The 27,664-nt window shown below is 51.4% G+C and overlaps 1 pseudogene; it reads left to right on the top strand.

Annotated features, from left to right (window-relative positions):
• The first annotated feature begins 114 nt into the window (after window positions 1–114).
• On the top strand, window positions 115–27,664 carry LOC106829150 (free fatty acid receptor 2-like; annotated as a pseudogene).

Here is a 27,664-nt window from a genome sequence, read left to right on the forward strand (position 1 = left end):
AACTTGGAGGTCACTGGAAGGACCGGGGCTCTAACGAGAGAGGTGAGGAGACTATGGGATTTTGAGCAGGAGGGACATGACTACTTATGTTTTAAAAGGACCATTCTGGCTGCTATGTGGAGAAGAGACCGAAGAGGGCAACAGCAGAGGCAGGGGGACCAGACAGATTACTCGGGAACACAGGCGAGAGATAGCAGTGAGAGCCTGCGCAGGGTGGTGGCAGCAGGTATGCTGAGAAGCGGTTGGATCTGGGATCTGTATTGAAGGGAGAGTGGAAAGGATTTGCTGACGGAGTAAATGTCAGACAAGGAGAAGACTCAAAGATACCCTGCAGGTGTTTGGTCTGAGCAACTGGAAGGGTGGGGTGGCAGAGTCTGGGTACCCTGGGGTCTCACTCCCCAGATGTTGGAAGCGAGAGCCTGGAGAGGCGGCAGCTGGTGGAGGGGCGGCATCTAGAAAACCTCAATTTCCTAACAGATGAGGTTTCTTGATCTTAGACTGTCTGTGTGGTTTCAAAGGAGTCCAGTTGAACTGCAGTGGGCTGAGCTGAATGGGGGCCCCAGACAAAAGGCAAAGGGGAGGAGTGCCTACCTCGAACCCAGTCCCCTGGCTGGGCCCGTGTCCCTCCTTCCCTCTGCCTCCCCTGTTGGGGCATGCTGCTGTATGTATGGCTGGACACTTCTGTTCTCTACCATCTTGAAACGTTTCCCACTCGTTCCGTTTGTAGCATCCCCATATCTGACCTTCACCCCATCTGTCATTGCTGGATGCTGAGGAGCACAGCCAAGGCTCTGTGTCGTCCAGATTTCGGGAGGGCTCTGAACCAGAAGGGGGCTATCACGTTCTGACTGGCTGCAGCAACTTCTCAGGACATAATAAAGACCAGGAGAGGAAGACAAGATCCACGGATGAGCTAACCATCATCCGAGGGCAAACAGCTCCAGAGGAGAGTCAGCTCTCAGCTCACTCCCGCGTCCTCCTTCACAGCCTCAAGGCTGTGCAGCCTGCCCTGTCCTCTACGCCCAGCCAGACTGGCCTGCTTTCTGTTCCTCTGACACAGCGCACTCGTTCCCACCACGGGCTTCGGTACTTGCTGTTGCCTCCACCTGGCACACTCTTCACATGCTGGCTCCTTCTCATTGGTTCACATACTCCTCCTCAGCCCAGGCCTTCCCTGGGAGCCCTACCTACAAAAAGCCCCATGCCAGTCTCTCTCTCTCGATCTCCCTTTTGGCTTCCTCCCTTCACTTGGAATTACCTGGCTTGCTTGTTTACTGTCTGTCTTGTGCACTCAGGTCCCCGCACCTGGAGCAGAGCCCTGCACAGAGCAGAGACTCAGGGCAATCGATAATGGGGAGCAGAGCGATGGTGAAAGGTGCAGCATCGTAAAGAGGAATCTCACTTGTATAAATTAGTGTGCACGAACCTGAGGCCTCACTTCATGGGGTTAGACGTGAGATGTTGCACAGCCTGCTCCCACGGTGCAGCTGTCTGTGCTGTCAATGGAGCCTTCTGACTCTGTGAAGCAACTTAGTCTGAATTCCCCTTTCTGTCTCGGTGACCCTAGAACCTCATCACCAAGAATGTCCCAATGCTGGTAACTCGGGTGACAGAACGGAGATAAGAGAAGGCAAAAAGCACAGGTTCTGACCTCCTCTTTGCTTGTGTCGTCAGTCCTGGCACCTGCTGGAGGAGACGATTCTGCGGCTCTGTTCCTGGCTCTGCGTGGCTGGGGATTGGGAGGGAGAAAGAGGCCCCTCTGAGAGCCTTTTAGGATAATGAGAGTGGCCCTATCCAACAATCTTCGCCTTCCCTCTAAGTTTCTATTTCTCAATCAAATGAATGCAGACAGTGGCACAAATTGACTTGGTAGAGAACAAAAGATAATTATGTTGCCTTCATCCCATGTGTGTCAAGCACTGAAACCACATCCCGCTGCCCATTTCAGGACAGGCCCCGTGTGGGTTAGGGAGGGCCAGCCTGCAGGGGCGGGAGACCACTCAGGCACCAGGCGGGGAGCGATGAGCTAAGTGAGAGGAGATCCTTTCTGGAGGAGACACTAGGCTGAGGGTCACTCTTCCCGGATCAGGGGAAGGATGAGGGTGCCTGTTGGCAGGGTCAGACGGCCAGCGCAAGACACACGTTCCCCAGGAAAGGTAAAGCGTCCCCTGTGAGTGTCCACGTCTTCATGCGTCTGCCTCGAGACACCACCAGGGAGCAATGCGCACCCCACACAGGTTGGTGAGAGGACAGTGAGAAGAGAGAGGAGCCCAGGCAGCGTGCAGCCCAGCAGGGAAGAAACGAGCAGGAGGGGGCCCAGAGCCCGAGCTGTCCTGGCAGCAACATGGACTCAGGATAGTCTGAGTCCAAGGAGAAACGTTTGTAAGAATGGACCTGATGGACCAAAGGAAGTCAGGCCACGCTTAAGATACTAACAAGTTTCAGCTGGAGCCCCCTGGAAAGTGAACAGGAAACTGACGGGGTCTGTGGTCTTGAGAGAAAAGATGGGGGAGGAAGTGGGGGAAAAAGAGCAGAGGGAGCAGGAAGTGGCTGAGTGTGCAAAATTACCAGAATAATTGCCCGTGGAAAGGAAGTGGAAGGAGAAGAGGCCCAAAGGAACAAGTGTGATCTGGATTCTGGGAGAAATCAGCTTGGTGGGGACAGAAGTTGATGGGAGACCCGGAGGGTCAAGCTGCTTTGGAAAGAGCTCAACTGTTGACCTTCCTCTTTTTGACCACTTAAGTCTTCCAGATACAAAAGCCTGTTGTTCCTGGAAGAGAAAAAAGCTGTCTAGTTAGACAAGGCCCCACCTGCTTCTGAGAAGTGACGCATTTGAAAGGCCATGCGGCTGCCTGCAGGAGAAGGCAGGGCCCCGACTTTGCTGTGCCAGTGAAGAGGCCGTCGGGATCACAACCCAAGGAAGAGATGGGATGGAAGGAGTGCGTGTAGGTAAACTCACAAAGAGGGAGCAGAGTGCGAGGTTTCCTCTCTAAGGAGGAGGGGCCCGAGGTCACAGAAATGGGAGACGAGCCAGGACAAGTCAATGGAGAGCCGGTGCTGGCGAGGGTCTGGGGGGCAGGTGAGAGCAGGAGGGAACGAAAAGGCGAGCTCAGTCCCCACAGGCGGGAATCTCCCAGTTTGCCTGGCCCTACTTCCGAGATTCTCCGCTTCGGGGCTGGGACACGCAGGGGCCCCCAGCGCTTCATGCCCAGTAACAGACGGAGGAATCACATTAGATTTTAAACGTCCACTTTTTATTGATGAATTAGAGGAGATGACAGTTACTCTTGATCGACATAAATCTCACAAGCATATGCTCTCTTCGGGGGGAGAGAAACGGTGAACTTGCAGGCAGCGTCCTGGGAATTGTGGTGGTTCTGGTGAAATCATTGGTTCTATGGGGTGTGGAGAAAACAGGCTGATGCTGAGAGGACTTGGAGTGATTTTCCAGAGTCAAGGGACGGATCTGAGGCGTGGCCAGGACTAACCCCGGTCACCTGACCAGCTCAGGCCCCTTCTGTGACCCCACTCAAACCCACAGGCCTTCTCTGAATGGCTCAGCATGGAATCAAGAAGCTGGGCATCTGGGACCCACCTTGGGCTTAACCCAATTCCCATTTTCAGAGGTGAAGCTGAGAATCTTGTGTTCAAGCCCAATGACTTGGGGAGAGAAAAGAAAAACAGGCAAAGATAAGGTGAGAAAAAAGCCACTGCCAGGCTGAGTGGAATTTGGAGAAACTCCGAGGCCGTCTTGGGCCTACGCCCTCTTTGTGATGGAGCGGCTGTCTCCATCCCTCAGTTCCTGGAGCCATTCTTTGTCCACAGGTATTTGCTGAGCACCTTCTATGTGGCAGGCGCAGATCTGTGCTGGGGACACAACGGGGAACAAGAGGGATGTCGTCACTGCCCTCACAAAGTGCCATTTCTAGTGGGGACCTGGAGACCCCAGATCTTTTCCTGGGGGAGCTTCTGAGACATCAAAATTCTTAGGAGACTAATTCCTCCTTCCTTCTTTCCTTCCTTCCCTCCTTCCTCTTTTCTTTCTTCCCTTCCTTCCTTCCCTTCTTTCTTTCCTTTCTCCCCTCCTTCCTCTCTTCCCTCCTTCCTTCTTTCCTCCTTCCTTCTTTCCTCCTTCCGAGGGTGGAAATGGAAGGGAGGACGGTGCTAAGGAAGTGGTTTGGTTGGGAAGCGAGGAGGCCTTCCCTCTCATGGCGCACAGGAGCGGAACAGCACTCAGTCTGAAGAGACAGCAATAATCCCTCGGGGGAGGGGGAGAGGAGACGCAGTGAAGTTGAGAATGGATTCCCTTGGGTTTGGGGCTGGGAAATCCATGGTCAGAGAGCATGCCGACAGCATCTTTTATCTCTTGAGGAAGGATAACCCCGAGTCCCAGAAGCCTGGGACTCCTCTTGGTCTACATCATATCTTTTCTCATCTGTCTCCCTGCCCACTTCCTGGCCTGCGGGCCTTCCTGGGGCGGGTCCACATCCTCCTGCTCATCCTGAAGCTGGTGGACTGTCTCCTGCCGCGCTGCCCTTCACCATTGTTGAGTGCTTGGGCGACACACTCTGCCCTCACTGGCTGTGGCTTCTACTGCACCACGTGGCTCCTGGCAGGCATCAGCGTCGAGCGCTGCCACAGTGTGGCTTTCCCCCAGCAGTACAAGCTGTCCCGTCAGCCTGTGCATGGAGTGACTGCTTCTCTGTTCTCCTGGATCTTGTCCTTCAAACACTGCAGCATTGTAATCATTGTCCAATACTTACCAACCAACAGCACGATGAATGATGCCACATGCCTCCCTGTCTGCCTCGAGAAATTCACTCAAGAGCAGCTAGACATGGCGTTTCCTCTGCAGCTGGACCTGCGCCTCATCCTCTTCTTCATCCCCATGGTAGTCACCACCTTCTGCTGCCGGCGCTTTGTGCATATCATGCTCTCCCAGCCCCAAGGGGCCCTGGGGAGTGCTGGAAAGCTATGGGGCTGCCTGCTGTAGCCCTCTGCAATTTCCTGATCTGTTTGGCGACCTACAATGTGTGTCATGTGGAGGAGTTCTTCCCGAGGAGAAGTCAACCTGGTTAGTGTGCGCAGAGTTGCTCAGTGCTCTCAATGCTCACATGGGCCCCTTGATTTCTGATTTCTCCTCCTCAGCTGTGCACAAAGTCTTTGATAAGAGGCCACAGAGGCTGCAGCACTGGGGTGCTCGCTGTCAGGGTGCTGGAGGAGAAGAGCTGGAGAGCTGGCTGCAGAGAGAGGAAACAGGAGCTTAGGTGTGGCCAATGGCAGCTTCACAGGAGGCTAGGTTTGCCGGCTTGCTATTACATTTTTGGGGAGGAGGGCTCAAAAAGGAAAACAATGAAGCAGAACCAGGGCGAGTTCTCCTGTGCCTAGCTTACGAGACAAAGAAGAGCAGTGGGCATCTCAAATCCAACTCATTCATTGGGTGAGTGTTTTCGTTTCGTTCCCTGTGGTTTACAACATTTCCTTATTTGTGGTTGGTACCCCTTCGTGGTCAGCCACAAGCCCTTCTATCCTGGAATATCAGAGTCTTGGAATTCTTTATCTCCCCACTCCGTGTCTGTAAGATGGCAGCCTTCCTTATGTACTGCAAAGCTCTTCCTCTCTCTCCAGCCCTGATTCAGAAGGGGGTCCCACCTGCTGGGTCTGAACATCCAGCACAGGCAAGAGTCTGAGGAGCAAGACGGGATCCTGCAGGTGAGCCCGGAGGACCAGCGCCCTGACCCAAGCAGTGGCTGCCTCAGGTCTGTATAAGGAGCAAGAGAAGGAACAGTGCTTGAGAGAAGAGTCACAGCTGGTGTGAACAATCTCGGGTCAGGGGACTTTTCAGTAGTTACGGCCTATTTTCAGTTCCCAGTGTTGTGCATTTGTGTCAGTCTTGCCAGAGGTCTGTTAACTTGTCTTTTCAAAAGACCCAGGTCTTCTCTGGCATTTACCTTTGTTTGCTAGTTCACAGATGCCTCCTTCTATCTTTATGGTTTCTTTCCTTCTACTCTACTGAGTCTTGTCGGCTGTCCCTTTTCTAACTTTTTTGAGTTGGATGCTCGTTAATTTTTAGTCCCCACTCAGCATTTCACAATCTTGGAATACATGCTATTTTGATAGTGAGAAGCTGTTAACCGTCTGTAGTTTGTGTTACATTAAACAAGTACTATTTGGCAAAGATAAAATTATACTAAACCTGCATTTTCACACCGTCCTCTTGACCCCACCTGCACAGTATCCCCCCGGGACTCTAAGCACTCGCTGGCAGAGGCTGCGTCCCACCCCGACTTGGGGAAGAGTAGACGGCCCCCGGAAGTCTCCTAGGAGCCTGGCTCTGGTATTTCCAATATGGCTCCCTTGAGGAAGCCACACTACAGCACAGAGTGCAGAGTGACAAGTCATCCTGTAACTAGCTGGTTTCCACCTCAACTCGTGTCTTTGATATCCACCCCTTTGATATTCATCACTAAAGCTCCCAGGTCTCATTCATTTCTTTGTCTGCCAAATAATATTCCATCATATCAGGAACCCTCTCCCTTTTCCACTCTAGTCTTTATAGACATTTAGGTTGTCTCCCATTTCCCACCTCTGGATGTCCCTGTGCTGTCTCTGTACGCGTTGGGGCAGGTCCTCGAAGGAAGGGGATGCTGGGTGGCATGGCACGGCACGTGCAGTTTCAGTTTCAACAAAAGTTGCAAAACTACTCTCCGAAGGGATTGTGTAAATCCAGGTCTTTCTGAAGAAAGGCTCTCCTTTCGCAAGCCCCCTGCCTCCCCACTGGCTCTTCTCCCAGCCCCGGCCCTGCAGCCAACACAGGTGATAACGGGAGGGAGGAGGCTGGGCCGTGCTACCTACCGCCAGGAAAAGGAGCTCAGACGAGGCCTGAGACCCTCCAAGTAACCCAGTGGATTGACACATATGCTGGACATGAGCATGGACTGTGGGGGGCCTCAGTGGGGCAGATGACCTCTCCGGGACTCCGGGGTAAAGGAGTGGTCATCTCCCCATTCCTCACTTTTGTTAACCAAATCCAGACTGTTGTGAACATTTGAGAAAAGCATAAGGTAACATGACAGAATTCTGTGCAGCACGGAGGGGGTCTCTCCCACCATTCTGTTTTTTATACAGAAAGTGCATGCATGCTGGGAACAAAGGGTGACCACAAGGCTGGCAACTCCCGGTCCTGGAGGAGAGCACAGGCTGACGATGGCGTGAAGGGAAAACAAGATGCTAGGATCCTGATGGGGGGTCTGTGGCAGGGGTGAGGGTCAAGAGTCATGGTGCCTGGGGATGAGAAGGGAGCCGCTGTTGGCTCTGGGCCACATAACATGGGCCAAAACAAGACATGGCGTCTGTGGAGAGAGAAAGCATCATCTGTCTGTCACGTATTCACGTGGCTGCATCAAACGGCTTCCCAGGAAACTGGAGCCACCCTGGATATGGTTTCAGCAGCGAACAGGTGAGAAGAAGGCAGAGGTGGTGCAGAGGCAGGGACGGGACGCCGGGAGACGGAATCAGGCACCCTGCCTGCAGACAGCGATGGGCAGGGTGAGGACCCCTGGCGTCTGCACATTTGACACGTGGCCCCACTTTCTTCTTGGATGCTCGTGTGTCTAGGGATTCCAGAGAGGTTTCGTGAGGCAGGGCTGAGAATAAGCGATTCCACCAGATCCCAACCAGGGAAAACTGACCAAACAAGGAGCGCGGCAGGGGCAGGGATGGGAGTCCAGGAGAAGACGGGCGGCACACAAGTTCATTTGGGATAATCAGCCCAGGGCAAGACATCACACAAGACGCCTGAATTATGGAAGCTGAACAAGGTCTGAAGGAACAATCACGGCCTGAGAGCTGGAGAGCAGTTAGATTTGTGGACACAGAGTTTCAGGGAAACAGAGAGGGCTGAGTGGCCTGAGAAAGAGCGAAACTCTTGACCTCCCACTTCCGGGCACACAGCAAGTTCAAGTGTCAATGTTCTGGGCCCCTGAGAGCCCGGGACGGCAGAAGGGCCTGTGTCTCTGCACTTTATTCCACAAGCTGGTGAAGGGACGTGTAGGGCTGATCTCTGAGAGCCATCTCCTCGGAATGGGGTGAGGCAATTACCCAGAATCCTGAGCAAGTCCTGGGAGAATGCAGCTGAAAACTGAGCCAGAAAGGAAAGACCTGAGAGGCCAAGTGACCACAGGGTCACCCAGTGGGGGAACAAGGTGAAGAGTTCATTCTCAGTGCAGGGGTGAGGCCAGAAGGGCAAAAGGTCAAGAAAGTTGAATGGAGAGATAAATCAGTGGAAAGATTAGAGAAGCTGAGGTGGGGAGGCACCCAGCAGAGCTGCTCTTCCTCATTAGAGAAGAGAAACACCCTGGTATTCAACTGGCCTCTCATTTAACAGTCCTCACCTCTGTGCTGGGCCCGTTTCCTGTGTGGGGACCTACTGTGGCTGGACACCTGGGGTTTTGCCTGTCCAGCCTCTGGTCCCCCTTCTTCTGGCAACGACATCCCAATTTCCCTTTAGTCACCCACTCCCTCTCCAGTCTCAGTCCACGAGGCATGGGGTGGGCAGTCGGGGGAAAAGGCTAGCCCCAACCCAGTTGCAAGGGAGAGCATGCAACTCAGACTTGAGCCCATGCCCAAGTCAGCCCTTCCACAGTCAATCATTTCTAGACTCTTCTAGAATGATTTGGAAAGAAGCATACTCTTTCCACAGGGTGATAAGCTGGTAAAATGTACTCCTGGAGCTTCTGGGAGCCGTCTTTGCCACCACTTGGAGAAAGCCTGCCTGAGAATGAAGCTGGCAGAGGAAGGCAGAGCTGAGACATAGAGACGGAGGACCGACAGCTGTGTTTACGCACTGGATCTGGCCATTCCTGGAGGCACTTTGCCCCAGACTCTTCAATTAAATAGCCACTAAATTCCCAGTTCTGCTCAATCAGCTGGGGTAAGTTTCTCTTACCTAGAATCAAGATATTAATACAAACAGTTGGCAAATAATTTGTCACTAACAATAAAGAATAGATGTTTCTGAGTTATACCTTTTATGGCATTTTAAAAATAAATTAGAGCAGATTCAAGGCTACCTGTATAATAATTTCACCAATTCACTTGCAGGCTGACATACGAGGGTTAGAGTCACAGCTACGGGCTGGGAACGGCACATGGCTCTGGGTGTGCTGGCGGCTGCCTTCGCCGCCCTCACAAATCAGATGCCTGGGTAACAACAACAACCCAAATCAGAAGTGCGTTCCACAGTTTTAAAAGTGTCTCCACACATATTGTCACACTCGAGTCACAAAGCAATCCTGGGAGGTTGGTTTCTTCTTCCCTCGTCAAAATCAAGGACTCCAAGGTCCAGGGGGCTAAACGCCTTCCTCAAAGGGACACAGCCACACAGGGTCCCGCCGGGACCACTGTCTGTGATGCTCCTCCAGGGCCAGGGCTCCTCTTAGTCCACCAGCTTCCCCCAAAAGTCAGGAGCCGGTGTGTGGGACTCAGGGACAGCAGTACCGAATTCCGTCCAACAGCAGCTGGGCGTGGTGCAAGGGGAACCAAAGGGCTAAGCGCTGGGATCCTGGGAGGGAAACCGAGTCTGCTGGTGCTTCGGCCTGGGAAACACGATGCTAGAGCCCTCACTGTGGGCTCAGCACTGTTCTACATACGCTCTAACCCACCATCCTAGCTCGCCCAAAAGGCTCCCGTTGCAGGGCTTCAGGAGGACAAAGACCCCCTCCCTTCTCCAGGGATACAGATGCCCACCGGCATCTTTATTTGTCCTCCATTCCTTCGTTCGGCTGTGATTATTGGGTACCTACTCCCTGCCAGGCCCCGCTCAGGGTGCGAGGAATGGTATGGTGAACAAGACAGAGAAGCCGCCAGTCCTGAAGCTCACAGTGGGGAGGCGCCGTGGACTTGGAGGAGTACTGGACACCCCCTGAGGTCCAGCACACGGGCTCCCCAGCAACGAGACGCACGTCAGATGATGACTACGTGACCAGATTAAGACCAGACCCGAGACAGTTAACAGTGTGGTTTTGATAACGTAAGTGTGGCTTCCTCCTCCCCGTTTCTGGGCCAAGGGGAGGCGGGATGTGGCAAATAAAAAAAATACCTGTTTGTTTAACCTGAAAGGATGTCTTTGTGTGCATTTCTAATTATTAGGCACAACAAAAAGTTTTTACTGGCGCAATACAAAACTGAGCCTGTGGCTGGAGCAGGACTTCCCAGTCACCAGGAACCGTTGACAGACAAAAGTAAACCAACAAGACAATTTCCGATTTTGGTAAAGCACGATGAAGGACACAACAGAGCACTGCCATGAGGCCGGGAGGACTCCCACAGATGGAGCTGGCGGGAAAGTGCTTTCCGGGGAAAGACAGGGAAGTCCTCACGTACTGGCTTTCTGCTGACGACATGGCCGTCTGGAGCAGAGCCACAGGACAAGAGGCAGCTCCAACTCCGCCACTTCGTCCAAGAGCCTGATGACTTCCTTCTGGAGGCTGCCACTTCTTTGCCCAATAAAACAATCAGAACAAAGCAGAGTTCCAGGTGGCTGCTTGTGCTCTTGGAAAAGGCTGCTGGTGCATGGGACAGAAGGAATCAGGAGAGGGCCACACTGCCGGGGACAAGGAAAGAGCTTCACTTCCAACGGAACCAGGGAGGGGAAAGCTGCCAGAGAGACCAAGGGAGAGACTGCTGTGTGGAACTGGGCTGGTGTGCAGGAGGGAACAGATGAAGCCATAGCCACAGGGCAGGGAGTCATCTCTGCCGCCCCTCAGAGGCCGTGGACTTCTCTTGAGCAGGAGAGGAATGGGAGAAGTTGCAGCTGGAACGCTTCGGGAGTCTGTCCAGCATGGGAGCATAATCTGTCCCATGTGTGGCCACTGGAGAAAAGTTGAGAATCGCTCCTGTAAACAGTCTAGCTGTCTGGTTACAACTGATAACAGAGAACTATTTGCAGTTTTACAAAATGTTTTCACATACGTTATTCCCCTAAACAACCCCACTCTATTCACAGAGGGCTCCGATCCACAATGAAGCCCAGAGGGGATAAGTGGCTCCCCACGACCCTGCAACGGATGGAGACAGAGCCACGTGGGAATTCAGGCTGTCTTCCCAACTGCCTGGCCGACATCCCTGAGGACTGCCTTTGGAGGGTTCAGGAGGAAACCAGGCCAAACCGCTTGCAGAGTGGTCAGCTGGCTCCCCTTCTGCCTCTGGTCCCCCTCATCACAAGCGAGCCTTGTAGTTTCACATGAGCATCAGGTGTCCAGAATAGGACCATGAACTTGAACAACCCCAAACAGCCACCAGACTCGCTCTTCCTCTGCGGCTCTCAAACCTCTGCGTGCACTGAAACCCACTGAAAGGTTGGTTAGCACCCAGGTTGCAGGGCCCCACCCTCAGAGCTTCTGATGCGGTAGGTCTGGGGCAGGAGCTCAAGAACGTGCATTTTCAGCAAGTTCCCGGGTGATGCTGCTGCTGCTGCCCCCTGGGCCACATTTTGAGAACTGCTGATCTGTGACGTAATAGGTATCTTCCCCTCCTGGAGGGTAGAGTGGTTATGGGACTCTAGGACCCTTACGAGAAGGATGAGAAGTAGAAAGGGTGAGAGGGCTAGAAGCTGGTTTCCATGAGGTGCGTGACAGAAAATCCAGGAAAGAAAAGAAGTGGCCAGGTGAGATTAAAAAGGCAGTAGGCACAGTGAGCTGTGAATGAGAGGATGCAAGGCTGTGGTCCAGGCTAGTGTCTCACCCCAGTTATCAAACAGCAGCATCGCGACTTTACCGTGTCACATGCCACCTGCACTATGATTTACTTACAGATTTTTAAAAAATTGACTTACTTTTCTCACATATAACAGCCTTACCCTAAACAAAAATGAAATAATAACAGTAACAGCCAGTACTTATAAGTTCTTGCTATGTGCCAGGCACACACATACATACATTCATTTACACACATATGTACACACATGTGCATGTGCTCACACATACATAGCTGTTTCGATCCTCACAGTGACCCTGTGAATGAGGACATTGAGGCCTGGAGGAGACAGGTGACCCCTCCCAAGCTTCCCAGCTAACAAGCGGCAGAGGCAGGATTCCAACCCACAGAGCTGGCTCCAGAGTCCATGCTCTGAACCCCTGAAATTAGGGGGTAAGGGGGTCACCATGGGTTAGGTAACTTGCCAAAGAGCACGTAGCTAGCAATGGGATGGAACCAAGATTTGAAGACAACCAGGATGACTCTAAAACCGGAGTGTTAAACTCCTGCGTCCATTCCCATGTGGGTTACGGGCAGTGAGGGACCTGAGGGCGCTGAGCTGGGACAGAACCGTGGAGAGGAGCTTTGAGCTCAGCCTAATAAATCCTGGAGGCAGCTCCCTCCTCTGAGTTGGGCCTGAGATGCCATCCTGCCGTCTCAGTACCTCGCAGCCTTTAGTAAAAAGAAACCAAAGGGTGACTTTTCCTAGTCCGTATCATAAAGACAACTGTTTTTGGTTTTGTTTTTCAAATATAAAATTATATCAAATACACTTTTTCAAAGTGCTTGCTCCATCCTACCCTATACCCTCTCTCTCCAGATACCCTGCCACCCTCTGCTCTTCAGAGATACTAAAGGGGGTGGGTCAGCCAGGCCTGGGAAACAAACACTGGTTTACTACAAAATTGCTCAGGATTCTGCAAGCCAGAATAGAGTCTGCCTTCAGTATGACCCTCCAGTGACCCCAGGAAGGCCCTAGACAGGGGTGAGGGTGTCATGGAAGTGTGGCCCTCCTCATACCATGTCAGACTGGAGGGTCATAAAACAGGGAAGGAGGTGAGGCCAGCTGGCGGAACGCAGGAAGAACTCAGCTTTGCCCCAGTTTGGTCCTCCCATGCCAGAAACTCTCCTTTCCTCTTCCTGCTTATCCGAGCTCAACATCTGCAGAGCAGCAGAAGAGGACCACCCCTAGGCGACCACGGGCAGAAAGGAGGTAACAGCAGGGTCTAAGGTCTTGGGAACCACTTGTGGCTTGACTTCTCCTCTAGGATCCATCGAGAGTCCTCAGTAATAGTCATAGCCTGTGGTCCCTTGTGTGTAGGCACGGGGCTAAGACAATACTCAAGGGGAGAAGCAGAACTCTTCTGTTACTGAGCAAGGGCTCGTGGCCTGATGCTCATAGAGGCCAATACTAGAGCACCGGCTTTGGAGAGAAAGGAAGAGCTTCATTGCATGGCCGAACAGCAAAGAGTCAGGAGGCAAGGCTCAAACCTGTCTCCCCAAGCTGAAGTAGGCACACACTTTTAAGGAGTTGGGAGTGGGACTGGTTATACGAAATGTTAACTTGGTGGAAGGTGATTGGAGGCTGGGAGTATAAGTCCCATGTGCTACAAATTAAGGGACCCCTTGCTTCTTGTTAGGTTCCCCTTTCCGTTGTCTCTTCACATTGAGTTCCAAAGTTAGGGAACTTTTGGTTCCTTGGCAGCTCAGGTTCATCTGAGAACAAGGTTTCTGTCTTCTGAGCATGCTCCAGCTACATGACTTGCAGTTTTTGTTTGTTGCGCCTGCAAAACACCTTTGACACTTCATTATTGATACAATAGGGCCAGTATGAATTGATCTATGATGGTTACAAACCCTCCCTTTTCTTTGTCCATTCCTCATTCTTGGGGGATTATGGGTGACAACCATTCTAGCTACATCCTGCTGGTTAGGGGTGCAGATTTGGGCTTTGAGGAATGAAATTGTCTTGCCTTTAATTGCAAATATGCAGGGGTTCCAGAGTTTGGAGCTTTATGTTGAATGGTCATCGTACGCTTTGAGGCTGTGGGTTTAAGGATGTGAGACACACAGCAAATATAGAGTTTGACAAGAAGGAATACAAATCCTAACCAGCACAAAATAACGATACCCAATTTAAGTAACCCTTCAAGTATAGACTCTTATTTCCACTGGGATCTATGGGAAGATATTTCTTATGAGATCAATTCCAGGTTCTTGGGGTGACACCTGGAGCCCAGTTGCCTATTGTCTAACTTTATCTATATGAGTTTCAACCTCTGAAGAGTATTAACATAGACTCAACAGGAAGAGTTTGCTATAGCACAAACACCTCCTTGCTTAGCTAGTGTGTCATCTAGAGCAGCTTGGTTATCTAATACTACTTTGGCCAAGGAATCTAAGCTTTTTCCTGGGCGGCTAAGGCTTGGGCCTTTCCTCTGGCTATCATTCCTAAGGTGAGAGACAGATTTCTAATCATATGTTCATGAGCTGCCACACCCCACCAGGGTAAAAGAGTTTGTCCAAAGAAATATCCAACAGAATCTGGCTGACCCCCAGGCAAATATTTGTCAGGTGTCCCCCAGATTGAGTCTCCTTCTAATATAGATCTTTTAGTTCTAGGAAAAAGTTTTAAGGAACTAATCCAATGCTGGGCTTTGCTTGAGTTATGTATAGAGAAAGGAGTGACTCAGTATCCTGACAGACAAGCACCTCCTGTGCACTAGCTATCAGAGCATTTACAGGCCCGAGGTTGCTGTCTGGACCCACAGACAAAGATGCACCCTGCGGGGCCATGTAGGATACTGGACATAGTGTTAGACTTTAGGAGTTCCTTTTGGGGGATTTTATCCAGGACACGATCGAGCCAGGGCTCAGCATGTGGCAACGTCCTGGAGGAATAATTTAACCTGCATATAGGCGGGGGTGTGGGTGCGCCTTGAAAATGCATTTTTTCTTGTCTTATCTTTATACATAGTGCAGTGTTTCAATTTTTATCAGCTCGGTTGAAACACTTAGATATTAAATATGGGAGGGACACCGGGTGTGAAAAATAGGTACAGTTTTTACAATATCCTGACCAAGAGGCACCTTGACAACGGTGGATGCCAGGGTCGTTCTTTTGATCTGAGGACACAGGTAGAAGACCAAATTTAGGCTCAGTTAAGAAAAAGCAGGGCCCAGGAGATCGTCTGTTGATCAACCTGACCCTATAGATTACTTCTAAAGGTTTTTCGTCATGGGTTCCTGGGGAATTGGGTAGACTTGAGAAATTGACTCCTGGCATCCTTATAGGGTCACTCTCATCAGGTTCTGAGTAGGCTTTGGGTGGCAGATCCAACAGTCAGGAAGGTTTCCTGATTTTGAATGAGCCTGTGAAATTCTTATTTAGGAATTATCTTTCTGAGCCTGAGTGGCCAGGGTAAACCAAAGAACATAGGAAAGAAAAGTAGGGGGCATTTTATAGTATGGATTTGAGTCAACAAAGAAAATGGCTTAGTTTTTCTGGGAGGAGGCAACTGGCTTGTAAGAAGTAGAAGGTCAGGACTATTACGGCGAGAAGAACGAGGAGGGTGCTATGTCAGAAGGAGTCAGGCAAAGACGCGTTAATGAGGAGCTTCCATCAGTCAGAGAGTAAGTCCCTGTGGAATTCCATCCAAGGGGGAAGCCATAAATTCTGCATAATCTTTTGTGGGTTTAAAGCAGGGTGGCAGGGGTGATCAGCTAACCAGTTCAGCTAGTGTGTGAGAGCAGGGCAAAGTTAGGTCACAGCAACTCGGGGTCCTGGGTGAGCCATCTCCTTCAGCTGTTGGCTGCTTCTGGCCTCTCAACCTGATCAGGCGGAGGCTGGTGACAGGGACAAGAACAACTTCTTACCTATCTGGATACTCAAGAGTTCCGTCAGTTTTATTGTTTGTTTTTCCTTTTTTTCCTGGAAAGTAACTTTAGATCAGTTCAAAGTTCACAAGGACCCTCCTGGGTGGAAAAGTCGGCCCTGGGCCTCCACATCACCCAGAGCTTGGGTGGTTTGGCCCTTCCATTTCCTGTTATCCGGGAAGGGCGTGACCTGTTTGGGAATCATGGAGGGGACGAAGGGAATCCTGACTAGAAATGGATATAGTTTTTACTCGTGAGTGATATATCCAAGGTTTAACTCCCTTTAATTTAACTGGAGAATGTGTGACCAGAAGGACTTCCCAAGGTCCGTCCACTTAGGTTGCAGTTGGTCCTCAGGGTGTTGACTTTTCCCAGTCGCGAGGAGAACCCAATCCCCTGGGCTTATGTGGCGCAGGGTAACGCCTGTGGGAAACATTAATGGTCCAGAAGAGTATTGATGTACAGCAGATCAAGAAGCACCTAGAGACGGCACAATTTTACAGCATCTAATTCTCTTACAGTCTGATCATCTCCAAGGCTGTAAGGACACTTAGTTTTCAGGAAGGGTCTCACATACAATGTTTCATCAAGGCTCAAGCGGAGCTCGCTTCTAGTGGCTACTCTTACCCTAAGCAGGGCAAGTGGCAAGACCATAACCCCACGTTAAGTTGGTTTCCTGATGTATTTTGGCAATTGTTTTCTTTAAGATGTGGTTCATCTTTTCCATCTTTCCTGTGGACTGGGTCTCCATGAAGCATGTAACTTCCATCGTCCTCCGAGGGCTCCAGACTCCTCTGGTGTCACTGGGGCTATGAAAGCTCCCCCACCATCACTTTGGACTGAAAGAGGTAGCCTGAAGGGAGAACGTTTCTGTCAGTAAGGGCTTCGCTCCGCGGAAGCCTTTGCGGTCCTGCATGGAAAAGCTTCGACCCATCTTGTGAAGGTGTCCACAAACCCCAGCAAGTCCCTATGGCTCTTGGCATAAGAGGAAAGTCAATCTGCCCATCACCTCCTGGTTCTGTTCCTCGGGTTTGCACCCCTTTTGTTAACGGAGGTGGCCCGGTTTGGGGATTGTTTCTGGCGCAAATTGGGCGATTTTGTCCTACTTTTTGGATAGTCCTTTGCATCTGTGGACTAACAATAAAATTTCGTAGTCAATGATAGGTTGCATCTCTCCCATAATGGGTTCCTTGATGTAGGTGAGTAATAGCTCTTTGCATTAAATGCCCGGGTATAAGCACTGGTCGCCACTCATAAATCCAGCCTTCTTTGGTTGTTTGGTACTGATCTCCCTCTAAGTCTCGAGAGTGAGCATGAAATCCCCATTTGTCTGCTCCATCTAGATCCGTTTCTGAACACTGAGGCCGAAACAGGGACAGACGCACACTCGGAATGAGTGCTAGGGCCTTAGGATTCGGGTTTTTGGCTCTGGCTGCCCGTTTTTGCAGCCTGATCGATCAAATTATTTCCTTCGGCTACATAACTATCAGTCTTTTGGGGGCTTGGGCAATGTACCATGGCCACTTTTCCAGCATCATAACAGAATCCAGTAGGGCCAGTATCTCCTCCGCCTGTTTGCTCTCCGTCCTTCCTGAAGTTAGCAGCCCTCTCTCTTTCCACATGGCCCCGTGTGCAAGCACGACGAGGAGGCACCCTTAGAATCCATATAAAAGGTTGCCTTCCTCTCAGCTCCAAGGTGCAGGGCTCTCGTGAGCTTCCCCTTCTAGGGCTTCCTGAGGAGTTCCTACTGCATACCTGGCCGTCCGGAGGCCCTGGTCCATGCAGCTGCTTCCGTCAGTAAACATTTCCATACCTGGATTTCCCAAAGGCCGATCAGTCAGGTTGGTTCTGCTAGAACAAACCTCTTCAATCACTTGTATTCAGAGGTGGACGGGTTCTCCTGTCATGCTGGAGAGGAGGGTGGCCAGGTCAAGGGTGACCGCCTTGAGTCTTACATTTGGGTTGTCGAGTGGTCCGGCCTGACACTTGCCCAGTCTCCCTGAAGTAAGCCAGTGGCCCCCTTTTGTTCAAGTAGAGGTGGCACATGGCGTCAAGTGTGCACAGTAGTAGGCTGGCCCAAGGTAAATTTTTCAGCCTCTTGTTAAAGGTCACAGGTTGTGGCCACAGCCCGGAGGCAAACTGGCCGCCTTGAGTTATAAGGTCCAATTGTTTTGAAAAATAAGCTGCTGGCCTTCTGGCAGCACCTGAATTCTGAGTTACCACACCAAGACTCACTCCCTGTCATTCATGTACAAAACGGTCAAATGGCTTGTTAACATCTGGGAGACCAAGTGCAGGGGCTGTTAGAAGTTTCTCCTCGATGGTATGAAACGCCGACGGCATTCTGCAGTCCAGTTTGAAGGTTCATAGTCATTTCCTTTAAAAGCCTCCTACAGGGGTTTGGCCATAAGTCCAAAATTAGGAATCCAAATTCAACAAAGCCTAGCCGTTCCTAAAAGTCCTCGCGACTGTCTTCCGGTGGGAGGACAGCCACCCGAGCCAGCGCCTCCCTTCATCCAGTAATAAGGTTCTCTGTCCTTTTGATAAGTCAAATCCTAAATAGTTTACAGTTGGTTGAGAAATTTGGGCCTTTCCCTTGGAGATTTTACATCCCTGTTCTGCCAGAAAGTTTACAGTCAGGGCTGTGTTTTGGTCTGAAGCTTCCTTAGTTTTCCCGGCGATCAGTACGTCATCCGCATGTTAGAGTAAGACCCCTCACTTAGCAGGAGATCCCTTGAGTCCTTGGCCAAGGTTTCCCCAGAGACGGTGGGGGCATTTTTGAATCCTGAAAGTACCATCCCGCAATACTGTTGTATACATGAGCCTCTGCATCATCCCAATCAAAGCCAAGCAGTTCCTGGGATTCAGGACTTAGGGGCTGTACCCTAAAAAGGCCTCCTTTTAGTCCAGAACTGCAAACCAGCAAGAGCCTCCAGACAAAGTCGTAAGCAGAGTATAAGGATTTGGCACCACCTGATGTCTAGCCTCTACAGTTTGGTTAATGGCTCTCAAATCCAGTACAAAACACTAGCCTCCAGTCCCGGGTTTTTGTACCAGCAGGACAGGAGTGTTACAGGGACTGACACCGTCAGCTCTCAGAGGCTTTACACGCTCTTTCCCGTGCCTCTTTAAAGGGCTCTGCTTCAAATTTGGGATCTTGGCGCCTGGGTGGGGTTTTACCACCGCTGGGTCAGCCGCCTTGGCTCTGCCCGGCCTCCCTCGGCCCAAACATCCGCTCTTACCTCTCACGGAACTTCAGAGACTTCTGGCCGAGGTTTGTCTCCCGGCCGCAACAGCGCAGCTTGAAGGGCACAGATGTGCTCCGGAAGGACTTTGGCTACTTCCTCTGCTGAAAAGGTCACTTGGGCACCTCGTTCTGTTATGCGACCTTGTGCCAAAAATGGGATAGGGCACTCAGGCACGTATAGACGGCTGTGCTTTAGATGCGTTTTCCCTGTGTGACACTCGAGTGGTTGCAGGAAAGGCTTACGGAGACTTCCCCAGATAAGCCACTGACGGACGTGGTCTTGAGGCAAAGGGGGCCTGTCTGGTGTTCAGTACAGAATAAGGAGCTTCGGTGTCAATTAGAAAATCTACACGTCTTTTTCCCATAGCAGTTGTCACCCAGGTTCCTGGTGGGAAGTGTCAGTGATGCTGGCGGAGTCTAGAGGAGCCCCCAGGGCCCCATCGTTCGTGGGCACTGTCAGCAAACTGGGGCGTCTGGTGGTCAGCACCCTGGCTTCCTCTCTCAACTTCTGAGAACAGCGGGGACGTCCCCTTTTCCAGTGGCCTTCCTGCTTGCAGTAGGCACACTGTCTAGGTCTCGGACTCGGGTTCCCACTAGGACCGGAAGTAGGGGGCCCTGGGCGTCTTCCCCCTGGCTGTCTGCCTCCTCCTGGGGGCAGGTGAGCTTTCGGTCTATCCTGACTGCTGAGGCAAGTGGGGCAGCCTACTGTCGCCTCTCCCATTGCTTCTGTTTTTCTTGTACCTGGTCCCGGCTGTTAAACACTTTAATGGCTGTCTCAACAAGCTGAGACACAGGCCTCCCTAATCCCCTTCCAGTCTTTTAGCTTTTCCCTCCCATCACTGGTGCTCCGGCTGATAGAAGTCACATTGCCAGCCTTGTGTTCTCCGGACGCTCTGGTCACTGTCAGTCCACTTCCTGTAAGCTTCAAAGACTCTCTCCAGGAAGGGCAAGGCCTTTCTTTTGGTCCCTGCTGCACCTCCTGGACGGAATTTAGGCTCTTCAGTTTTGGGAGCCCCCTCTGTGTTCCAGTTATCAAGCGTGCTTTATAAGGGTTTAACCTTGCCAGGTCTCCAGGGTCGCTGGGGTCCCAGGCTGGCTTAGCCCCGGGTGTGGCCCGTGCCGCTGGCGCCCTGACTGGATTGTGAGGCTGGAACTCATGGCGTCTCCCGGCCTCCTGAGGAGTCTCGTCTAGAGCCACCCACACTCCTCGGGGCTGAGGAGAGCACTCACGATGGCCTGAATGTCGGCCCAGTTGGGGTCAGGAGTCGCAAAGATGGGTGTAATAGACTTTCCATCTTTTGAGATCCTCTTGGTAGGCAGGCATGTTGTTTTTCCTGTTGTGTAAGTCTGAACTTGAGAAGGGACTACATGCACACAAAACCCTCTGGGCTGGCCTTGATCGTCCAAGACCTGCTGGGACTTGACTTAACGAGAATTGCCCTGCCTGGGCCGGAGCGTTCCCTGGGCTGAACTGAGCACCCTGACGGCTATGAGGAGGGGAGACCATTCCTGTCTGCCTGTTAGGTAAAGGGGTGCAAGCCTGAGCCAATGGCTTCAGGGGGTTCATTGTGCCCTTCAGGTCATCTCCAACCACGCCCCCAGCGTACTGGTGGAGGTGCTGTAGAGGGCAGCAAACGGGGAAGGACAAGGTCATCCTCTGACTGATTCTGGAAGGACAGGTTTTCTCTGCGGATCCTGCCTCTGAATCATGATCTTGCCTCTCTTGTGCAAATTCCGATTTTGATATAAATACGTAAAAGATTGCACATAGGGGATCTCATCCCACTTCTCTTCCCTTTTACAGAATAGGTCTAACTGCAAGACGGTATCATACAAAGACCGGTTCTCAGGCCACACCTCACTTGAGCCCACTGAGTACTGGGGCCAGGCCGTGCAACAAAAGAAAATCATTTTCTTTTTCTTCATGAGCTTTATAGCTGAAGAACGCATCGTACAGGGCCGCAATTGAGTATAGCATTCCCATTTCCTATTGCAGGGGGCTTTTTCCCAGGTGGCCACAACAAACAAGGTCTTTCTAGGGACGGTGTCTACATTCGGATGGTGCGTTGCTTGTGGGAACAACTCCCTCGAGAGTGACCAAGGGGTCGGCCGTTTCCTGTACGTGTTCCGACACCAACAACGTCCAGGTGAGTGAGCCCCAGACGAGCTGCCGAGGCCAACTGCTTCGCCATGAGCAGTGAAGGTTCAGTAAAGCATATCTTGCAGGGGGCAGGGGGCTCCCTATGAGGCCAGTACACGCCACGGGCCGGCGCCCTGGCACCTCCTAAAATCCCGGTCACCTGGGAACATCCCCAAGGACTGGAGGGCAGAGTGCCTGCTTCCTTCGGAGTCAGAAGACTCTCCTAAAGCTAATTCCTAAAGGGAGTTTGTTACAGTCGCCAAGAAACTCAGTCCCCAAACAGCCAATTCAATTTAGACAAACAACATTAATACACAATAACACACAATACAATTACATATCACACAGATCAGAACGCTAGCCAGATGGCCAGGAGCAGCTCGCAGGGGAACCTGCCATCCTGTCTCTAATTATCCCGGGCCAGGCCCAAGATTCAGGACCCGGTGCACCAGGACTCCCTGAACACAAGTCAAACTTCCATTTCCAGGGGATCAAACCAGAGAGACAAAGCAAGGGGCCAGTCACTTTCTTAATGTTACTCCCCCAGCGATGTCTTGATCCAGAAGCAGTTTCTTTCTCTAAAGTGAAAGTACCGAGAAGAGCTGGGGGTGTCACAGCAGGAGACAGGACCCCAAAAGTCAGACGGACAGACTGAAACCCAGGACGGTCACTCGGGGTCGATGACGAGGGCCAGTGCCCCACAGACTGGCTGCCGAGCTTCGGGCAAGCAGTCCAGAAACCAGAGGTCCCTTCATGGTGGCCAAACTAGATACCAGGCAAGGGGTAGCTGCCCGATGTGCACAGAAGCTGAGACGTGCTCCTCCTTGGGCATACGCCAGGCCTGTGGGACGCAAGCCAAAGGCTGCAGAATCGGGGAAGGGGGGCTCACCTGAAAAAGTACAATTTGAAAGAGACTACTAGTTTCTTCACTCAGTAAAAAAGTCTGATTTTTAACAGCGCATTGCACCCAGCCTTCTTTGCAGCTAGGTATGGTTATTTGAGTAAGTTCTTGCCAGCGAGTTATTAGCAGAAGTGTTGTCTATTAACTTGAGAAAGGGTGGACATTTCTTTTTCCTTTCCGCTATTCTGCTTCTAGGAACATAGATGTGATGGCTGGAGCTCCGGCTTTTATACTGGGCCATGAGGACAAGGGCCACCTAGGATTGGTAGAGCAGAGAGCTAGAAAGCTCCAAAGTCTTCTTGGGGCTGCCAAAGACAATCCTGGACTACATATCTATAGGCTGTTTTTATGTGAAAGAGAAATATAATTCTATCTTATTTACACTGCTATTACTTGGAGTTGTTCTATTAAGTGCAATAGAATCCAGTTCTAACTGACTGGAGTTTCAGCATATATCAACTCTATAACAAACTAAAATCTCTATCTTAAGTTTTGATGACCTTTTAGAAGGAAAGTTTTCAAAATGGAATTAGAATAATTTAAGAGGCAAAGGAGGACAGCAATATCACAAAAGCAACCATTAACCTGGCCTTCTTCTTCTTCCCTTTTGTGCCTCTCCAACCATCACTGGTTTCCCTTCCAACATTCATGATGGTTGATATCCCTCTCTAGGTGGTAGAAGCTGGAATGGCGGCTTCTCTGGGGGTGGGAGGGTTGCTGACTTCGGGGCACTGAAAGTGGTCTATATCTTGACCGTGGTGGTTACACAATGTATACATATGTTCACAGTCATCAGCTGCACCTCTAAGATGAGTACATTTGATTGTATGTTATACTTCAATAAAAACACTTTATATATATAAAATTCCACATCTTTTTATGGCCACCACGGATAGTGTAGTCCTAGAAATATTTTTCCTCCGCAGATTTGCTGTTCAAGATTTATATAGTTTTCGTACTCTCCCCTTCTTCCTTACCCAGTTTTGTCAGATTGGGAAAGTGCCCCATTAATAAACACTTTCCCAGACGCCCTTACAGCCAGGAGCTGTCACGAGACACAGTGCTAGCGAGTGAGAAACAAACAGAAGTCTGCTGGGTGGGGCTTCCAGAAAAGCTATAATTTTCTTGATTGAAGAAGGAATAGATTTGGGTGATAATGACACGTCAGTGCAGGTTCATCAACTGTGGCACAGTTCCACTCCGGGGGGCAATGCTGATGACGGGGTAGGCCCTGCAGGTGTGGGATGTATGGGAAATCTCTGTACCTTCTGCTCGGTTTTGCTATGAACCTCAAACTGCTCCTCAAAATAAAGTCTCCTAAAAGAAACGTGTTTAAGGGCTCCATCTAGCTCTCATGGGTCCTTTGCTCTCTGTCCTCTCCAACCCGTTTCTCTGCTCAGAATGTCGATGCTTCTTAAGATTATGAAGCAAAAAGCCAAAACCTAGGGGTGGCGGAGCTAGGGGTGGTGCAGCAGAAAGGCCAGAAGGAGCCCGGTTGCTGAGGACGGCTCCTGAGCAGCCGCACCAGCCTTGGTGGCCCTATTCCCTTCCCGTGACGTGAGAAAAAGAAACCTCTGTGTTTAAGCCTCCTCGATTTGGGTTTCCAGGCACATGTGGCAATCGCCGACTGAGATCGAAGGCTTTTAGTTTGTACGACCGACGTGGCAGAGACGTCTTGACACACAGGGCACTCTCAGGTGCTGACTTACTGTGGCTTCTCACCACGTCCTCGCAAGGGCCCACGGCACCAAAGGGGAAGCCAAAGGCCATCTCCCAAACAGACTCTGCCCGCACGCTCCCCTCCCACCTCCTCCGGATAACAGTCTTTACTGCTCACGCTGGGATCTGAATTCGTCTGGAGATGGAACGAGCTGGGGGAGGGATGACTCAACCGGTGATCTCAGTTCATATAAACTTTTCTGAGAGCTAGTAGTAAAGTATTAGATCAACGGCATCACTGGTTCTCAGTATTTTTAGCCAGTGCTCGCTTTTGATAAACACAAGCCGTACTTTCCTTTCTTTTTTTTTTTTTTTTGAGGAAGATTAGCCCTGAGCTAACTGCTGCCAATCCTCCTCTTTTTGCTGAGGAAGACTGGCCCTGAGCTAACATCCGTGCCCATCTTCCTCTACTTTATATGTGGCACGCCTACCACAGCATGGTTTGCCAAGTGATGCCATGTCCGCACCCGGGATCCGAACTGGTGAACCACAGGCTGCCAAGAAGCGGAACGTGCGAACTTTGCTGTGCCACCAGGCAGGCCCCTAAGCCGTACTTTCTTAGTTTGCATTAAGAAAATCAGGGCTTTCTCCTCTCCCGGAAAATTTCCAAGCATTTTTAAACCACCATCCTACCCCTCAGGAATTTCTGATGTTCTTCCCACACTGCTTGAGAATCAGCAGTCTAATTTAAGTTTCCTAAGATTCTGCAAACCAGAAAGAACCCCTGGTAACTCCAGTGATGCCACACAAGTGGGGGAAGTCACATATGTGACCGAAGCTGGGAAAGGAGGAAAGTGGATGGAAGGCTGGGCCGGGAAAAGGAACGCAGAACATCCAGTTTTGCCCCAACTCGGCTCACCTTTGCACCTGACTGCAAGCACATACCACTTACTAAGGGAGTCCATACCACTTCCACTCCGGAACCTCTCCTGCCTCTCCCCCTGCGCTCAGGGTCGTCGCTGAAAGGCCGCCCCGCAGCTGCCTGCGCCCTCTGCCGTGGCAGCTCCCATGGGAGCCGTGTGCGTGGCCGAGGGGACTGGGGTGGGGATTCTTTTAGTCTTGTTCCTGGTCTGCAGGTCAACTCTGCATGGACAGCAGACGGAGAAGGGGGTCAAGGAGGAAGGAAAAGGTCAGACAATCTCTTCAAGATTCCAGGATAAAGCCACAGTCTTCTCCCCAGTTCTTATTTCTGTTTCAAATCAAATCCAGATCCTCACAAACATTCATGCTCATAAACAACAAACGACAGTGAATTTAGCAGGGAGAAACAGTAAACGGAGTCTCCCCTCTATTCTCTGCGTATCCAAAATGTTTAGAGACGGGGGGTGGGGGTGGCGGGGGGGGATCACACAGCATCTGGGATGCAGGCTCACAGCAGGAACTGGAACGCTGCCTGGATCCTGGAAACCAGGGCTGAAGGTCATTCCTTCCTTCCTGGTTTCAGGGAAAGAGTGGCGGCCACCGGAGGAAGCCTGGCAACCGCGAGGACACTCCCTGTGGGAAGCAGACGGCGTGACACCCTCGCCTGTGCTCTCGTGTCCTCCTGTGTGGGATCTGTGAGACTTGGGTGATGAGGGAAGTTGGGTCTAACCTGGACCAGCCCAGGACAGCAGGGAGCACGGTGCGGTGGTGAACACCACCGGCTCCAGAGCCAGGCTGCCCGGGTCCCAAGTCCAGCTGTGTGACTCCAGGCAGATCACTTAACCTCTCTAAACCTCAGTTTCCTCATCTGTAAAATGGGGTGAGTGTGCCAACCCCACAGAATGTTGTAAGGATTAAATGAGTCCATCTTTTAAAGCTCTGAGCACAGGGACCAATGCCCAGTACCACGGAATGGGCCGGAATGTTGGCTGGAGCACTCGTTTCCCATGTCGGCTGGAACAAACTGCTACAAACTGGGTGGCTTAACCCAACAGGAGCTTATCCTCTTACGGCTCTGGAGGCCAGAAGTCCAAAACCAGCATCACTGGTTGAAATCAAGACGTAGGCAGGACCATGCTCCTGCGCAGGCTCCAGAGGAAAACCATTCCTCACCTCTTCCGGTCCCTGGTGGCTACTGGCACTTGTTCCCTTGTGGCCTCATCGCTCCCATCTCTGCCTCTGTGACCACATCGCCTCCTCCTCTTCTGTCTGAAATCTCCCTCTGCCTGCTTCTTGTCAGGACATTTGTGATTACATGTAGGTAATCCAGGATAATCTCCCCATCGGAAAATTCTTAGTCACACCCACAAAGTCCTTTTGTGCCATGTAAGTAACAGTCACAGGTTCCAGGGGTTGGGACGTGGATATCTTTGGGGTGGACTATGGTTCAGGCACTGTAGCTGGTATGACTGGCCAGGAGCGCAGTCTGATTACCACTGAGCAGGTGGACAGAGAGTGGAGGAAGGCGAGGTCGCCGCAGAGGGGAGGCCGGGGGACGGCTACCAGCAGCGGGTGGCAAAGCCCCATGATGCCCACTACAGAGGCCAACAGAGATGAGTCTGGAGCGTCCTCCCCAGATGCCCGCCCTGAGCTGCTCTGTCTTATTTCCCTTCTTCAGCAGCTCACCAGCACTGGGGATGGGTGCGGAATGGCTGCAGAATTGGAGGATGCCACTCTTGAAATGACAGAGAAAAGCTGGACACGTGACAACTAAAAGAGGAGATGCAAGCTGAGAAGGGCATAAACTGCCACCTTCACACCTTCGTAAGGCCACTGCAGGGGCTCAGAAAGGGTAACACACAAATGGGAGGCAGGCAGACTGCACTGGCACAGGACAGCAGTGAAATCTCAAAGTCCGCTTGGACGTGCTGGAATCCCCGTCCCTCTTGCTCCCGAGGAGAGTTCCATTTCTCTCTGGCATCCTGCAGTTCTTCCTTCACTGTTATTTATTTAAAGTTATGTATCCCAAATCCCAAATGACCCACTCTCCCTCTGCTGCTGCATTCTCCCGAACCCGCGCCACCATCCATACTCCTGCGCCACCATCCATACTCCTGCGCCATCAGCGAGGCTCTTCCAGGTGACCTCTGCTTCCAGCTCCGGCCCTCTGGAGACCGTTCTTCCCTCGGCAGCCATCACCATCCTCTCAATCGTAAATCTCATCATGTCACGCTGCTCCATGGCCCTTCCGTGACTTCCCACTGCTTACAAATGGAATCCCAACGCCCTCCTGTGATCAACAAGGCGCTGAGAAGTCTCGCCTGCCTGCCCCCCACCCCCATACTCCATTCACACCGCTCTTCCTGTTCCCCACACGCTAAGGTGCTTCCTGCCCCACACTTGCCGTTTCCTCCGCGCAGACCACTCCTCTGCCGGAACTTCACGCCCCTTCCCAGAATGCGGTGTCTGCTCCACGGTAACCTCAGAGGGAGCTTCTCAGACCCCTCCGACTACAGCAGCCCCGCCGCGCTCTGACCTCTCTCCCTGTCTCATCGCCCTGCTTCACTTCCTTCGCAACGTCTATCACTGCATAATTACTCCTGTGTTCATATTTACTCGTTACCGTCTATCTCCCTCCACTAGAACTAACCGCCCTCTGTGAGTGCGAGATCACGCCTGGTTTCTTGACCCTGATATTCCTGGTGCTTGGCACAGATCCCACCACATCCTAGGGAGTAGAGACGTATTTGCTGAATGAATGAATGAAATGACAGCTCTTTATCTACTGTTCATGCCTCTACTGGTGAAATCCTGTATTCTCCTCCACTTCTGAACATTTTATATCTATACCTTCCTCATATTTGCTAAGCAGGGCCTATATAATAAAGGCATATTAGCCTGAATTATCAGTACTGACCATAAGGAAAGATCTCTGGGGCTTCCAGCAAAAGTACTGGGAATGTCTTAACCTCCAGGAGAGCTCGCAAATGATTACTGGCTGGCATTTGTTATGAGGGTCCCAGGAGAAGATACAATGAGGCATCTGAGGACAAATATCTCGGAGCTTTTGAAAACTGACTTCTCTCCATCCCAATTCTTCCACTTATCCATCCACACATCATAAACTGTCGAGGTCTAATATGTGCCAGCTTCTACGCCAGGCCCT

Source organism: Equus asinus, chromosome 26, assembly GCF_041296235.1.
Source record: "Equus asinus isolate D_3611 breed Donkey chromosome 26, EquAss-T2T_v2, whole genome shotgun sequence".
Taxonomy (NCBI): domain Eukaryota; kingdom Metazoa; phylum Chordata; class Mammalia; order Perissodactyla; family Equidae; genus Equus; species Equus asinus.